Raw genomic sequence first — 17,115 nt, forward strand, 5'->3', positions numbered from 1 at the left:
GTATATTCCCAGGAGTGGAATTGCTGGTCAAATGGTATCTCTATTTGCAACTTTTGAGAAAGTGTCACACTGCTTTCCATAGCGGTTGCATCATTTTACACTTTCACCAACAGTGAATAAGGGTTCTAGTTTCTCCACCACCTCGCCAGCATTTGTTGCTTGCTGTTCTGTTAAAGTTTGCTATTCTTATCGGGGTGAGATTATATCTCATAGCTGTCTTAATTAGCATCTCTCTCAGAGCCATGGATTTTGAACATTTCTTCATGTGCTTGTTGGCCATCTGAAAACCAAGGACTATAAATTCATTAAAGAAAAGCTTGGAAGACTCTAGTCGTCCTAATCCACAACACAAAGTCTTCCAAGGATCCTGAAAAATCTACAACCAGGAGAAAATAAAGTAGATGAATGGGACCTTCTAAGAATCAAATCTTTATGCACATCTAAAAACTTCTCCAACAGGGTAAAAAGGGAAGCAACAGACTGGAAAAAAGTATTTGGTAATAACATATCAGATAAGGAACTTAAGTCCAGAATTTATAAAATACTTGAGCACCACAACAAGATAAAGGTAAATAATCTAATTGAAAAATGGGCACAGGATATGAACAGACTCTTCACCGCATGGTATCTTGACAACCTCACTAGTATGTTTCCATTGTTGAAGAAACAGAGTCTCTTACTATGTAGAACAAGAGTTGTGAGAGCAGCAGAAATTCTCTGCACAGGCCTAAGGGAATAATAAATTGGTCTTGGACTGGTGATCATAATTTATATTGAACATGCTCTGTTTCTTTTTTTTATAAATTAAGTGTTACAACATGCAATAATAGATCATATTCTTGTATCAGTGGTTGACAATATACAATTTAGTATAATAACTATAATTTTTCATCATCTCTCACTTGTTATACTTCTCCTTCTTGTCCCCGTATTACTTGATTTTTTTTTTTTCATGAAAGTATACAGAGATTTTGGATTTCCATTCATTCATTGTTGGATAGTTTCCTCCCTGCCCACCTCTCCCCCAGTTTGCTTTTCTCTTTGAAAAGGAATCTTTCATTGTTATAAAACACCGCCCCCCCCCCACACACACACCAGTCCATTCCACTGGTACCTTTCACTCTAGACTCTTGTCATGAAAATAATACCTAATTATTTACGCCTCCTAAACAGTTCTCTCCCTCATATGTTTCAGTACAGTATACATTATTTATCCCCTCTTATTTTCCTCCAACCCCAAAGTTAGTCTCGCTTTACAACAGAGGCATTAAGCAATGACTGAGATACTTCACTCAGCATAATGTCCTCCAGAGCCACCTATTTTGCATAATATTTCATGAGTTCCTTGTTTTTGGTGCAGAGTAGTACTACATTGTGTGAATATACCAGAGCTTCTCCATTTGTTTCTTGATGGGAAGTTGGGTAGTTTCCATCTCTTTCCTGTTGTGAACAATGCAGCAATAAACATGGATCTGCTTGGGTGGCAACTCTGGTTTCTTTAGAGTATATTCCTAGTAATGGAGTTGCTGGATCAAATGGTATTTCTATTTCCAACCTATTGAGAAAATGCCATACTGCCTTCCATAGTGGTTTCACCATTTTACACTCCCAGCAACAGTGAATAAAAGGTCCAGGTCTCTGCAACCTCACAGCATTTGTTGTTTGATATTCTGTTAAATTTTGCTTTCTTACTGGGCAGAGATGATATCTCATAGTTGTTTTGATTTGCATCTTTCTTAGAACTAAGGATTTTGAACATGGGTTTATTAGCCATCTGAATGTCTTCATTTGGAAAGTGTCTGTTCATATCTGGTGCTCATTATACAAATGTGTTGTTTATCTTGTTTTGATGCTCAAGTATTTTATAAAATCTAGATATAAGTATCTTATCAGACATGTCATTACCAAATACTTTTTCACAGTCTGTGGCTTCCCTTTTTACCTTGTAGGAAAAGATTTTGGGTGTGTGTAAGGATTTGATTCTTAGAAGGTCCCATTCATCTATTTTATCCTCTCCTGGTTATAGGCTTTTCATAATGCTTAGAAGACTACACATGTTGCAGATTAGGGCTTTTAGTGTTCTTCCAATATTTTCTTTGATGAAGTTTATTGTCCTTGGTTTTAGTCCTAGGTCCATGATCCACCTTGAGTTGGCTTTTGTGTATGGAGTTAGATGTGGATCTTGTTTGAGTTTTCTACAGATACTTTTCCAATTTTGCCAGCACCATTTCCTAAAAATGTTGTCATTTCCCCACTTAAGAGATTTTATCTCCTGGTCAAAAATCAGTTGACCATAGGTAGATGGAATGATTTCCAGATTCTTCATTCTACTCCATTGATCTATGTGTCTGTTATTGTACCAATACCATGCTTTCTTGAGCACCATGGCAGTGTAGTTGGATTTGAAATCAGAGAGTGAGATGCTTCCACCTTGTTTCTCTCTTTTTAAAAAAATTTTGTTTTAATATTTTTCAAATAATTTTAATGAACATTTATAGAGATTTTGGATTTCCATTCATTCATTGCTGCACTTCTCTCCCCGCCTAGCCCTCCTCTGCCCCCCACCCCACCCAGTTCGCTCCTCTCTTTGAAAAGTAAAAGAAACACTCCCTCCCTGGTACACAATCCCCCCCGCACCCCTCCGACCACCCCAAGTATATTCTCTTTTTAAGGAGTGCTTTGCTTATTCTGGGCCTCCTTCCATTCCAAATGAAACTGGAGATTGCCTTTTCCATCTTGTTGAAGAATGGAATTGGTATTTGTATTGAGATTGCATTGAATGTGTAAATTGTCCTGGGTAATATTTTCATTTTTATAATATTGAGTTTTCCTATCCCTGAGCAAGGGATATTCTTCAATTTCTCCAGGTCTTTTTATATTTCTTGTAGTAATGTTTTGTAATTTTCTTTGAGTACATCCTTTGTGCTTCTGATTAGATTTATTCCCAATTATTTAATCTTGTGAGTAGCTATTGTGATGGGTATTGTTTTGGGTTTTTTTCCCTCCAGTTCTGTATTCTGTTTGTCACTGTACAGAATCTTGTATCCTGTCACTTTGCTGAATTAATCAAATATTTCCAGTATATTTTTTTCCTAAATCTTTAGGGTTATACTATTATATCATCTTCATATAGAGATAATTTTACCTCCTCTTTGCCAGTTTAGATACCTCTTATTTCCTTCTCTTATCTTATTGCTATGACTAAGACTTCCAATACAGTATTGAATAGGAAAGGTTATAGTGGGCATCATTGCCTAGTTCCTGTTCTCAAATTGAATGACTTTAATCTCTCCCCATTGAAAACAATGTTAGCTCTTGGATTTGCTTATATACTTTTTACTTTGTAGAAGAAATTCCCTTCTGTTCCTATTTTGCTGAGTGTTTTAATCAGGAAAGTGTGTCAGATTTTATTAAAGGCCTTTTCTGCATCAAATATATGGATTTTTCTCCTTTATGCTCTTGTTCTTGATTTCTAATTTTGTAACATTGTGGTCTGAGTAGATGCTTTGTATTATTTGTATTTTTTTTTTTAATTTTCTGATGCTTGCCTTGCAATCTAAAATGTGATCTCTTCTGGAGAATGTTCCATGCATATTGGAGAAGAAGGTATACTGTGCTTTTTTGGGTTGCATTAGCCTATAAATATCTTCGAGATCAAGCTGGTTTATTGTGTAGTTTAATTCTTCAGCATCTTTGCTGAATTTCCTTCTGTAGTTCTATCTTTTCTTGAGAGAGATGTATTGAAGTCTACAACTGCTATAGCAGTGTTGTCTATTTCCTTTTTCAGTTTTTTTTAATGTTTGTTATTTATATTTTGCAGGTCTTTCATTTGATGTATAGATATTTATTATTTTCATGTTCTCTTGTTCTATTGACCCATTAAGCATTTTGTAGTGACCTTACTTGTCCTTTGTGAGGATAATTGCATTGAAATTTATTTTATTAGAGATTAATATCACTACTCCTGTTTTGCTCTGGTTGCCATTTGCTTGGTATATTTTTCCACACCCTTTTATTTTTAGTCTTTCTTTATCTTCATTTTTAGATGTGTCTCTTATAGAGAACATATTGATAGATTTTGTATTTTTATCCAATCTACTACTCTTTCTCTCTTCAGTGGTGTATTTAAATCATTCACAGTCAGTAAAATTTGTGAGAGGCAAGGTTTTACTGCTATCATTGTATTATTTTTGGCGTTGTTGCTAGTTGCTTCTGTTTTATGTGGCATCTCTGTAAGAAAGAAATATCTTGGTTTTTCCTGCATTGTTGGTCTTGTTTTTACAAATTCCCTTAGGCTCTGTTTTTCTGGGAATATCTTGACCTCTCCTTCATATTTGATGGACAGTTTTGCTGGGTACAATACTCTTGGTTGACAGTTGTGCTCTCTGAGTATTCAATATGTCATTTCACTGTATTCTTGCTCACATGTTTCCTTCTGAGAAGTCAGAACTTAATCTTATCTACTCTTCTTCCCTTATTTTTGTTTCTCCCTTATTGTTTTCAGATTTCTCTCCTTATTGTTGGTTCTGGAAAATTTAACTATGATATGTGTTGGTATTTTTCTTTTGGGGTCTCTTCTATATGATATTCACTCAACGTCTTGAATATAAATTCTCTTGTTCTTCATTATGCCAGGGAAATTTTCTTCTAGTAACTGTTCGACAGCTTTTTTAATGCTTTTACTCTATTCTTCCTGTTGTGGGATTCTGATGATGGGATTCTGATGTTATTTCTCTTGATGGTGTTCCACATTATTCTTAGGTTTTCTTCTTTTTCATTCATTTTTTTATTCACTTTTTTGTCCTAGCTGATCAGGGGTGGAAATTCTATTTTCTATTTCACTGGTTCTGTGTTTCATCTCCTAAACTCTGTTCATGTATCCCTCCATTATGTTGACAGCATCTGAAATATTGAACTTCATATTTTGGAACATAATTTCTCATTTTTTCCAGAGCCTCTAATGCCTCATTTGTTTTATCTGCATTATTCTGGATTTTTTTTAAGCTCTTCCTGGTTTTTGCTTGCAATGTCCTGTAATTCTTCAAGTCTGTGTTTCACTCATTGGAAATATTCAATTATTATTCTGTTAAATTCTGTGTCAGAAAGTTCCATCAAGCTTTCTTTCTTGAGGAAATCATTGATACTGTGTCCTTTTCAGGAGTGACTTCTTGCTTTGCCCTTGTGTGTTGACTGAGGTAGTCTGCTTCTTATGTGACATTGCTGTGGTAGAGTTTTTCATTCTTAAGAGATTCTTGGGCTTGGTCTGACATATTTTGGACATGTTGCCAGGAGGGACAGGCCCTTGGAGAGGGACATCATGCTTGGGAGGGTGGAGGGACAGTGCAGGAGGGGAAGACCCTCTATGAGATGGATTGATTCGGTGACTGGGGTAATCGAGATGGGTGTATCAGAGGCAGTGTGGTTGGCGCAGGACAGAGCAGGGTTTAGAGCTGTTGTGCATAGGGTCGCTATGAGTCGAAAACGACTCGACGGCACATAACAGCAACAACAACAACAACAAGAAAATGATAGGTTCTTGATCTGAAGTCTCTGCTCTAGAAGAGGCATGGGCCACTACACTACTTGTATTTCTCTCTGAAGTTCTGATCCAAGGGAAGTTCCAGACCAGGGCCTGTGACAGCATCCTCTTGTTGCAGCTAAGTCAGACCAAAGCACTCCAGATTAAAGGCAAGTTAGTTGGATGTGGAAGCATGAGTGTGTGGCAGAACAGGTGTGTGGTGGAAGGGCACAAGGTGAGATTTGATCACAAGACAGGCATAGGTGCAGGGCTGGCACACGTGGGGACCTAGCTTAGATTCCACCTCTTGTTGGGCTCACATGGGGACCTCACTCAAATTCCAGCTGTATGGCTTTCACGTGGTGCCTCTTTTCCAGCATTTTTCTGGGTCTGGTGGGGCTCTGGGTTCAGTGGGACTCTGAGTCCAGTGGGGCTCTGGGTCCATCTGGGCTCTGGGTCCACAAGGGCTTAAGAAAACTCAGTCAAATTCCCACTCTCCTGCTTGTTCCTTTTGCTTGGTTCCAAAGCAGCTAGGATGGTTCCCTCTGGGTCTCAGGCTCGGCTGACAGCTCCCATGGAGGCTCAACTGGTGGCTCCTGCCATGGGTCGCTTCTCCTGTGGCTCTCAAACCTATTTTTTTAATAATAATTCTCATTCATATTCCTACTGTCCTGCTTGCTCTCTATGCATTGCTGTCTGTGTGTAGCTTTCTGTATTATTTGTATTGTTCTTCTCACATTAGTCAGATTTCTCTTTTAGAATTGAATATCAGAATCAATGAAACCATTGCATTTGGCAATGCAGGCAAGGGTGACAAAATTCTGGTTGTTTGAATCCACTGGAAGCTCTACTGGAGAAAGATGGGCAATCTCTTGCTGTGCAAATTATATCTCATCAAAACCCACTGGAAGATCAGCTATGAGTCTGTTTCTACTCAAAGGCAATTTTTTAAAACTTAAATCTCAGTAACTTTTTAAAAATTATATTAGTTTATTTACAAAATCCAGATACATTGTTTTCAAGAACAGATTCTTCCAATTTTCCTCATCCCACACCCATCAAATTGTACAACTGCATGATTAATCCTACCTTCCCCCTACAGATACTCAGCCCACTGCTTCCACCCCTCCCCCTTGGAGCCTTTTGCTCATTCTACAATAATGAATTAATACAATATTTGTCTTTGTGGGCCTGAGTTAGTTCATTCAGCTTAATTATCTCTAGTCCCTCAAAAGTTAGGCAATAAATTTTTGTAGGATGCACTGTATGGATTTCAGTCTATCTGTATATCTTCATTACCTCATTTACTATTCAACTATATTATTAGCCATCTCTCTAACTCAGAAAATAATACTGCTGACTAAGGTACACCTGATCTAAGCCATGATCTTTGTAATTATGAGCTAAGCATCAGAAAGCTAAACAATGACTAGGGATGATAGAAGGAGAATTGATACCTTTGAGCTATGATGCTAGAGAAGTGTATCAGCTATACCATGGATTGCGAAAATAACAAGGTTAATCTTGGAGAGGGTGAAACCAGGCTGCTTCTTGGAGGTGAGAATTCTAACATATTTTGTGCAGGTTACAATAAGGGACCAGTACTTGAAGAGGGACATCATACATGGGAAGGTGGAGGGACAGCGCAAGAAGGGAAGAGCCTGGATGAGATGGATGGCTTATTGACTGGGGTAATACCAGTAGGTGTATCAGAGACAATTAGGTTGGCTCAGGGTAGAGCAGAGTTCAGAATTGTTGTATCACTATGAGTCACAATCGACTCGATGACACACAACAACAATAATATATAAGTCATAGGATTTTCATGTTGTTCCCTTCTATAAAATTGTTACTTCTTTATAAAAATGTGTGTATAACTATACTTGTAATAATATCTCTATATTAACTTATGACTTACATCTTTGGCAAAACTATTCTTGACTATGCTCTATAAAACTATCTAACATCATGTTGTTATTGCTCCCATCTAGTGTCATGTTGTTATTTGCTGTTGAGTCAATTACAACACATAATAACCCTATGAACAAGGGATTGTAACATGCCCTACCCTGAACCAACCTTACCATCTCTGAGACAGTTGACAACATTGCCACAGCCGCTGTGTCAATCCATCTCATCCTGGGTCTTCTCTCCTGAGTTGACCCTCTACCCTTCCAAGAATGTTGTCCTTCTCAAAGGAATTGTCCCTCCTGAAAACATGTCCAAAGTATATGAGATAGAGCTTCAAGTCCCTTCCTGCAAAGAGGAACCTGGTTTCATTTTCTCCAGGATAGATCTTTTGGCTATTCATGGTATATTCAATACTATTATCTGAAACCACACCTCAAAGACAATTATTTTTTTGTAATCTTTATTTTTTTTATTTTTTTAATTATTTGTGTGTGTGTACCATCAAATCAGATCTGACTGGTACAGGAGGAGATTGTTCCTCCTTCTCCAGCAGAGCATCTGGTGGATTTGAACCACACACCTCCAGGACTGCAGTGCAGCCTCTTGTCACTAGGTGTAGATCAAAACAAACTATGGCTGACTCTGAGAAGTATGGGAATCCCAGAAAAATTGATCGTTCTAATGCGAAACGTATACTTGGAGCAGGAGACAGTCGTCAGAACAGAGCAAGGGAACACTGCATGGTTCAAAATTGGGAAGGGCGTACGCCAGGGATACATTTTATCTCCATACCTTTTCAACCAATGTGCAGAACAGATTATCCGGGAGGCAGGGCTCTATGAGGAGAAATGTGGGGTCAAGATTGGTGGATGATTTATCAACAATATGCGTTATGCAGATGACACAACCCTGCTTGCTGAAACTGAAGAGGACCTGAAGCACCTGCTGCAGAGTGTCAAGGACTGCAGCCTACAATATGGATTGAGGCTCAATGTCAAGAAGACAAAGATTCTCACCACTGGACCAATTGGCAGCATCAGGATGGATGGTGAAGAGATTGAGATTGTACACAGCTTTAGTTTGCTTGGCTCCATAGTCAACAGTCTTGGCACCAGCAGCCAGGAAATCAAAAGGCGCATTGCCATGGCAAAGTCTGCTGTTGGGGACTTTCCAAAGTACTGAAGAACAATGGTGTCTCTCTGGAGACTAAGGTGCGTCTGATACCGGCAAAGGTCTTCGCAATCACCTGTTATGCATCAGAGAGTTGGACAATGACCAAGGAGGATAGAAGGAGAATTGATGCCTTTGAGCTGTGGTGCTGGAGAAGAGTATTGAGAATACCATGGACGGCTAGGAAAACAAACAGATTTGTCCTGGAAAGGGTTAAACCGGGTGGCTCCTTGGAGGCAAGGATTCTGAGGCTCCGTCTAACATACTTTGGACATGTTGTGAGGAAAGACCGGTCCTTGGAGAGGGACATCATGCTTGGGAAGGTGGAGGGACAGCGCAGGAGAGGAAGGCCCTCTATGAGGTGGATTGATTCAGTGACTGGGGTAATTGGGATGCATATGTCGGAGAGAGTGCGATTGGCACAGGACAGAGCGGAGTTTAGGGCTGTTGTACATAGGGTCGCTATGAGTCGCAAGCGACTCGACGGCACATAACAGCAACAACAACAAATACTTATTTATGCTCCACTTTTTAAAAAAAATTTGTTTTTTTAATATGCTTCACTTCTTCAAAAGAAAAAAGGAAAGGAAAATGAGACAAGAATGACTAAGATTAAAAAATCACTCTGGAACACAGATAGACATTCCTCCGCTACTCCCCCCTTTCAGTTAAGATCCATCTAACATTAGCTACAATATCCCTAGTACCACGACCCTTTCTAAACCCAGCTTGGACTTCGGGCAGTTCTCTGCTGATGTGCTGTTCCAGTCGTTTTTGGATAATCTTCAGTAGAAACTTGCTTGCATGTGAAATCAATGAGATTGTTCTATATTTTCCACACTCTGTTGAGTCACCCTTCTTTGGGATGGGAACAAATACAGATCTCTTCCAGTCAGTTGGCCAGGTGGCTGTTCTCCAGATTTCTTGGCACAACTTGGTGAGCGTATCCGGGCAGTATCTGTTAGCTGAATTATGTCAGTTTATATACCATCTATTTCTGGGGCCTTATTTTTTGCTACTTCCTTCAAAGGAGCTTGACCTTCTTCCTTCATCACCATAGGCGCTTTCTCATATGTTGCTTCATGAAATTCTTCTGTGTCTGCCATTTCCTTTCGATACAGTGACTCAGTATATTCTTTCCATCTTCTTTTAATACTTCCTGGATCATTTCATACTCTGCCTGAATCATTCTTGATTATAGCAACTCGAGGTTTGAATTTGTTCTTCAGTTCCTTGAGTTTAAGAAATGCTGAGTGAATTTGGCCCTTTTGATTTTCTGACTCCAACTCCTTACACATTTCATTGTAATATTTTACTTTGTCGTCCTGTGCTGCCTTTTGGAATCTCTGTTCAACTCTTTAGTATCTTGAATTCTTCCTTCTGATTTGGCTTCTCTGCACTCCAGTGCAATTTTCAGAGTCTCTTCTGATATCCATTTTGGTCTTCTCTTCTTCTTCTGTCTTTGCAATGACCGTTTGTACTCTTCCTGGGTGATACCCTTGATATCCTCCCACAACTCATCTGGTCTTCGCTCATTATTGTTGAAGGCCTCAAACCTGTTCCTGAGATGGTTCTGAAATTCAGGTTGGATAGATTCAAAATCATATTTTGGTTCCCATAGACTAAGTTTAATTTTTCTCAGTTTCAGGTTGAACTTGCATATGAGTAGTTTTTGTGGTCTGTTCCACACTCAGCTCCTGGCCTAGTTTTCACAGCTGATATTGAGCTTCTCCAGCAGTTCTTTCCACAGATGTGATCAATCTGATTCCTATGCATACCATCAGGTGAAGTCCACGTATATAACTTGCTTTTATATCATTTAAAAAATGTATTTGCAATGAATAAGTTATTGTGCAAAATTCAATCATCCTCTCTCCAGCTCTATTTCTGTCACTGAGTCCATGTTTTCCAACTACTGAATCTTCTTCTCTATTCCCAACTTTTCCATTCCAGTCACCCATTATTATCAATGCATATTGATTGCATGTTTGATCCATCTCCGACTGTAAAAGTCGGTAAAAATCTTCTACCTCCTCTTCCTTGGCTCTGGTTGTTGGTGCATATATCTGAATGATAGTTGTATTCACAAGACAAGTAGAAAACTCAGTATAAAATGCTAGATTAAAATATCCCTTTTTATGCAGTAATGGGCTAGCACTTGAATGGTCATTGTGCTCAGACATTAGCTGAGGAAAACTCAGAGGAAGACAGATGACTTTAGTGTCATTGTAGTGGTCACTTTAAAAGGGCAGTGTTTGAAATAATCAGTCATGCTTCTCTGAATATATTATTGTAAAACTTGTCTTAACAATATCATTCCAAGTATTATATGATTCTTGTGCCTAAATTTTCTATGCAGGATAAGACTTTGCTTTGTTTTTCCTTTGAATTTTTTTTCCTGAAGAAAAACTTTAAAGACAGAGATATTTGATACATAAATTAGTCATTTTGTTGCAATTAGTCCCAATTAGTGTTGGAATAGGAGCTGCTATTAATCCTCATTATTATTTAACATTAATTATAAATCTATCTCTGGTAAAATTTCAGTAGGTCTTCTCATACTATCAGGAGCAACAGTGCATGTTTTCATTGATAGAGATACAAACTCTTTGTAATCGTACACCTTTCAGATTCAAACTCCTGTAAGACCCAATCAGAATCACAGTTATACACTGGAGTTCCATTCATACTCAGTTACACTTGCAAGCACAGGTGGCTTGGCTCAAAAGACTTATAGTAATAAGTGGGTTAATTGTAGTAAAGAGCAGCAGGTGCTTATTGGTAAAGAATTTCACTATGAATGCAGAAGTATGAGGGTGAACTCTACCCACTGCTCCACTGGAGAAAGAATGGCCATCTCTTCCTGTGAATTTTACTGCTTCTGAAATCTGCTGGAGGGTCATCTTTGGGTCAGTTCTGACTCAGTGGTACACAACAACAACTCAAATAGATGACCTGGGTTTCCTGTGTATTCTTGACTGCATGTTTAAAGAGAAATTTCTTTTCCTTTCTCATATCAATGTAATTGAATATAATCAATGATTAGTTACATCCTAAGATGATGGTCACTCCTGTGTCTTTCTGATATCTTAAAATAAAAATTACTTTCTCTGGCCTTAGCCATAACTTGTAGTTTAATCAAATTTTTTGCTACATTACTTAATAAAAGTAAAGACTAAATTTCCCAATACTATAAACTCCAGAGTTGTGGAATTAAAAAGCAAAAATCTTCCAATGGTGTGCCTGTTACTATTTCCATCTTTTCTGTATTGGAATCATGTATTCTTAGACATAATTTCATATAGAGATTTGTGCTTTGACGTTTATAGTGAGTCCTGTATGATGACGCTCAAAATCCTCAGTGATTCTTTGGTAGTGCCATCTTAGTTTGACCTTCTTCATTTATTCTTCCATGATGCTGGCTTTTAAAGTTTTTGATATGACAAGTAAATCCAACCTTATTTGATTCACTGCTGTATTTTTCCCTTCTCTGGTTTAGTTTCCATAGTTGAATTATTGCATAGAAATCTGCTCCACTGTATCAAGAATTTAATCCCATTGACTGCTTTTTGGTTGATATTCTGAAAGTAAGAAAAGTAAACCCAGAACAAAAATAAGTATCTATACCAAGTATTGTTGGCCTTTGAAGATGGTTGTTGGTTAATGCAGTCAACACGCTCCCTGTGGGGCAAACGAGTGTGTCGCCAATCTGTTTAAGTTGAATGATATGAAGGCCTCTCTCCTCCTTCTTGAGTATGGACACGGGAACATCCAGGGCTCTTATGGCTTTCTTTTCATCCCAAGTGAGTGTCAGAGGATGGGGCTTGCCAGATGAATTAGGCATCTCTGCCCCATAGTCCACCAGCATTTGGGTGTGTTGGAATTTAAAAATACTGAAATGCTTGTTTACGCCTTTAGGCTGATGGCTAATGTGTTGTTAATCTGCTTATCCTGGAAGATTCAATGATGGCCTCTCGTGTCTTGAGAAGGGACAAGCATGGAATGCTTAGGGCTCTTATGGTTTTCTTTTCGTCACAAGTGTATGTCAGCAGATAGGACTTGCCAGATGAATTGGTGGTCTCTGGCTCATAGTCCACCAGCACTTGTGTGTGCCGAAATTTAAAAACACTGGTATGTTAAACACAATAATGGTTATTTCTGGTGGACAGTGTTTGGTGGAGCTCCCTGATGAAAACAAGCTTGGAAGCAGGAGTGGCATCCACTTCCCAAAGAGCTTGCATCTGGAAACTATGAGCATAGTGAAACTATGAAAGTTCTACAAGTATTCAGGCCTTTCGTTCATAGGGTCACTGTGAGTCGTCTACAAATAAACAGAATTTAACAACAACAATATTTGGACATTTAATATACTTTTAATGAATACTTAATTTCTAATTATGTAGCGATACATAGAAAAAGATGAGTAATTAATGATAGATATGTATGCCAAGAGCAATTAAATAGGTTGATACAATTTTTTCAAAATATATGTACATATTTGCAAGCTTTTCTTCAGTGTGAGATATAGTTTAAAGACATTTCTAAAATTTTCTTTATTGGATATTTCCTTTTAAAAACAATATTTCCAGGTAGTTTTATAGAATACTTGAATTATAGACCTCTTTTATCTTTCTGATGAATAAAAATTTTATCATTACAAAATTATTTTCTAACCAAAATAAAGTAGTGAATGACTCAAAAGTTCATTTTAATACACAAATCAGGTAATATTTTAGGCTAGAGATGAAAACTTTGAAAGACCCTAGATGAGATGAATATCTATAGTAATGAGGGTAGGTATGTTGGAGATTGGCATGAGATTGGCTCAGGATAGAGCAGAGTTCAGAGCCATTGTATATAGGGTCACTACAAGTTGTAGTTGACTCAAGGCACATAACAACAATAGTTTTAACAGAGATACCATAGATGACATTGATAAGCAGAAATTCATTCTCTTATAGCGTAGAAGGCTCAATGTTGAAGTTCAGGTTGCCAAGTTTAGGGGGAAACTTTTCTTCTCAGCTAATTCTGGAGGAAGGTCCTTGTTTCTTTATCATCTGTAGATTCTCTAATTATTTCCATTTTCCCTGAAATTTTCTTTTACCGAAAAGCTTCCTAGAACAGAGACATGAGTACAAAAGGGCACACTCCACTCTTGACAATACTTTCTCGGTGATGCGTAGGTGTTTCTTCTCAGCTTGTTGTTGTTTTTGCTATGTGCTATCAGGTTGTTTGCATAAGGTTACATATCAACCTTATGTAAAACATCCCTAAACTCTGCTCTGTCCTGAGCCAATTGCACTGTCTCTGACATTCCCATCCCCATTATCCCAGTCACTGAATCAATCCACCTCATAGAGGGCCTTCCCCTCCAGCATTGTCCCTCCACACTCCCAAGCATGATGTCCCTCTCCAAGGACAGGTACCTCCTTACAACATTTCCAAAGTATGTTAGATGAAACTTCAGAATTCTTGCCTCCAAGGAGCTGCCAGGTTTAACCCTCTCCAGGATGAATCTGTTTGTTTTCCTAGCAGTCCATGGTATTCTCAATACTCTTCTATATAGCACCACAGCTCAAAGGCATCAATTCTCCTTCTATCCTCCCTAGTCATTGCCCAGCTACCCGATGCATAACAAGTGATTGCAAAGACGATGACCACTATCAAACACACCTTAGTCTCCAGAGAGACACTAGTGCTCTTCAGTACTTTGGAGAGGTCCCTAAGAGCAGACTTTCCCATCGCAATGTGTCTTTTAATTTCCTGGCTACTTGTGCCAAGGGTGTTGGCTGTGGAGCCAAGAAATCTAAAGCTGTGTACAATCTCAATCTCTTCACCATCCATCCTGATACTGACAATTGGTCCAGTGGTGAAAATCTTTGTCTTCTTGACATTGAGCCTCAATCCATCTTGAAAACTGCAGTCTTTGACCCTCTGCAGCAAACACTTCAGGTCCATCTCAGCAAGCAAGGTTGTGTGATCTGCATAATGCAGATTGTTAATAGATCTTCCACCAATCATGAAGCCACATCTCTCCTCAGAGCCCAGCCTCCCAGATAATCTGTTCTGCATACAGGTTGAAAAGGTATGGAGACAAGACACATCCCTGGTGTACGCCCTTCCCAATTTTGAACCATGCAGTGTTTCTTTGCTCTGTTCTGATGACTGCCTCTTGGTCCAAGTATAGGTTTCTCATTAGCATGATCAAATGTTCTGGGATTCCCATTCTTCTCAGATTCAGCCACAGTTTGTTATGATCCACACAGTCAAATCTCTTTGCATACCCAATGAAGCACAGATAGACATTCCTTTGGTACTCCCTTCTTTCAGCTAAGATTCATCTAACATTAGCTACAATATCCCTAGTACCATGACCCCTTATACACCCATTCTGGACTTCGAGCAGTTCTCTGCTGACGTGCTCTTCCAGTCGTTTTTGAAAAATCTTCAGTAGAAACTTGCTTGCATGTGAAATCAATGAGATTGTTCTATAGTTTCCATACTCTGTTGGGCCACCCTTCTTTTGGATGCGAACAAATATAGATCTCTTCCAGTTTGTTGGCCAAGTGGTGTTCTCCAGATTTCTTGGCAGAACTTGGTGATCACATCCATGGCAGCATCTGTTAGCTGAAATACGTCAATTGATATACCATCTATTCCTGGGGCCTTATTTTTTGCTATTTCCCTCAAAGCGGCCTGAACTTCTTCCTTCATCAACATAGGCTCTTGCTCATATCTTGCTTCACGAAATTCTTTTGTGTCTGCAATTCCTTTTGATACAGTGACTCAGTATATTCTTTCCATCTTCTTTTAATACTTCCTGGATCATTTAATATTCCAGGAAGTATTAAAAGAAGATGGAAAGAATATACTGAGTCACTGTATTTGTGTCCTCCTTTTTTGTCTTTAACGAGATAAAAGATGTTACAGACCCCATCCTAAGGGAAACTTCCCTTACAAGGTCAGGGATATGTGGGTAAAAATGAAAAAAAAAGTTACATTCTATTCTTAATCTTTTTACAAATGCATGTTTATCATGGTATTTCACTACATAAAATATTTTTGATGAGGCACATTTTAGTCAATGACATAGGTGATCATCATTTTACCTCTTGCTCTCTTAAATGACATTTTTAAAACCTCAGAATAAACCACTCATTCTTTTCCCCTATTGTTATCCTTGCTTGCCATTCAGCCAACTATGACTAATAGTGATCTTATGAAACATAAGTCTGAACTTTGCCTTGCCTTTTCCATCCTCAAAATTTCTGATGCAATAGAACACATTGTTGTAGTCACTGGAACAAAGACATCATTCTGGGAAAGGTGGAAGGTCAGAGAAACAGAGAGTGATCCTCAATAAGATAGGCTGACATAGAGATTGTGATCTCTCCACTAATAGAGTTAAAAAGATACAAACTGGAAAAATCACTTCATCATCTTTAGGAAACAAGGAGGATATTGTGAAGCATGTTTGTTAGTAGGGTTAACATGTTTAAATTCATCATGGATAGGGAATAGCTGGGAAAGGATGTTGTCTTTGGCTTCTCAGTTATGGTTAAAGGGGAACATATGTATCTTTAAATATATAATTCACCTATATGGACTAAACTGGGCAGGAGAACTCTGATGGAAGTTATCTTCCCATGTGTCTTGAAATCATGAAACTAATAATAATACCTTCATCAAAAAAAGTTCTACTGAGAATTCACCAAATCTGTAGGGGAAAATATGTCATGAAGCTGTCCCATTTCACCTACTACGGTGTGTTTAGAAGTCATAATGTCTATTTGGATACATTTTGAGTCAGGCGTTGGTCAATTTTGTATAGTTTGTTTTTTAGAGGAGTTTGGTGACTGCTGACATACTTTGGACATATTGTAAGGAGGGAGAGGTCCTTGGAGAGGGACATCATGCTTGGGAGGGTGGAGGGAAGGTGCAGAAGGGAAAGATCCTCTATGAGGTGGATTGATTCAGTGACTGGGGTAATCATGATGGCTGTGTCGGAGGCAGTGAGATTAGCACAGGATAGAGCAGGGTTTAGGGCTGTTGTACATAGGGTCGCTATGAGTCGCAAGCTACTCGATGGCACATAACAACAACATAACAATCCAAAGATGACATCTGTCTGGCTGAACAGTAAAACCATTTTATTTTTTTTAGTGATTAAAGGAAATTCTCAAATACTCAAGTCCGGCAGTGACACTGGGAAAAAAGCAAACTCCTCAGAGGAGATTACTCCAAGCAATCCCCAGTGCAATTTACAGTCTTGGAAATTCAATAAAAAGTCAGCTATGGATCAGTTCTTACTTAATAGAAATTAGTTTAAGGAGGTTTTGTTTGTGAGGGTTTTTTTAGACTTCCATATCAAAATTAATAAAAAATTACCTCTTATATATTCACAATGTCTATCTGTGTTTCATTGATTATGCAAGGGCATTTGACTCTGTGGATCATAACAAACTGTGGCTGACTCTGAGAAGAATGGGAATCCCAGAACATTTAATTGTGCTAAT

The sequence above is a fragment of the Elephantulus edwardii genome, unplaced genomic scaffold, assembly GCF_000299155.1.
Source record: "Elephantulus edwardii isolate Elephantulus edwardi_28Jun2011 unplaced genomic scaffold, EleEdw1.0 scaffold00119, whole genome shotgun sequence".
In the NCBI taxonomy this organism is placed as follows: Eukaryota; Metazoa; Chordata; class Mammalia; order Macroscelidea; family Macroscelididae; genus Elephantulus; species Elephantulus edwardii.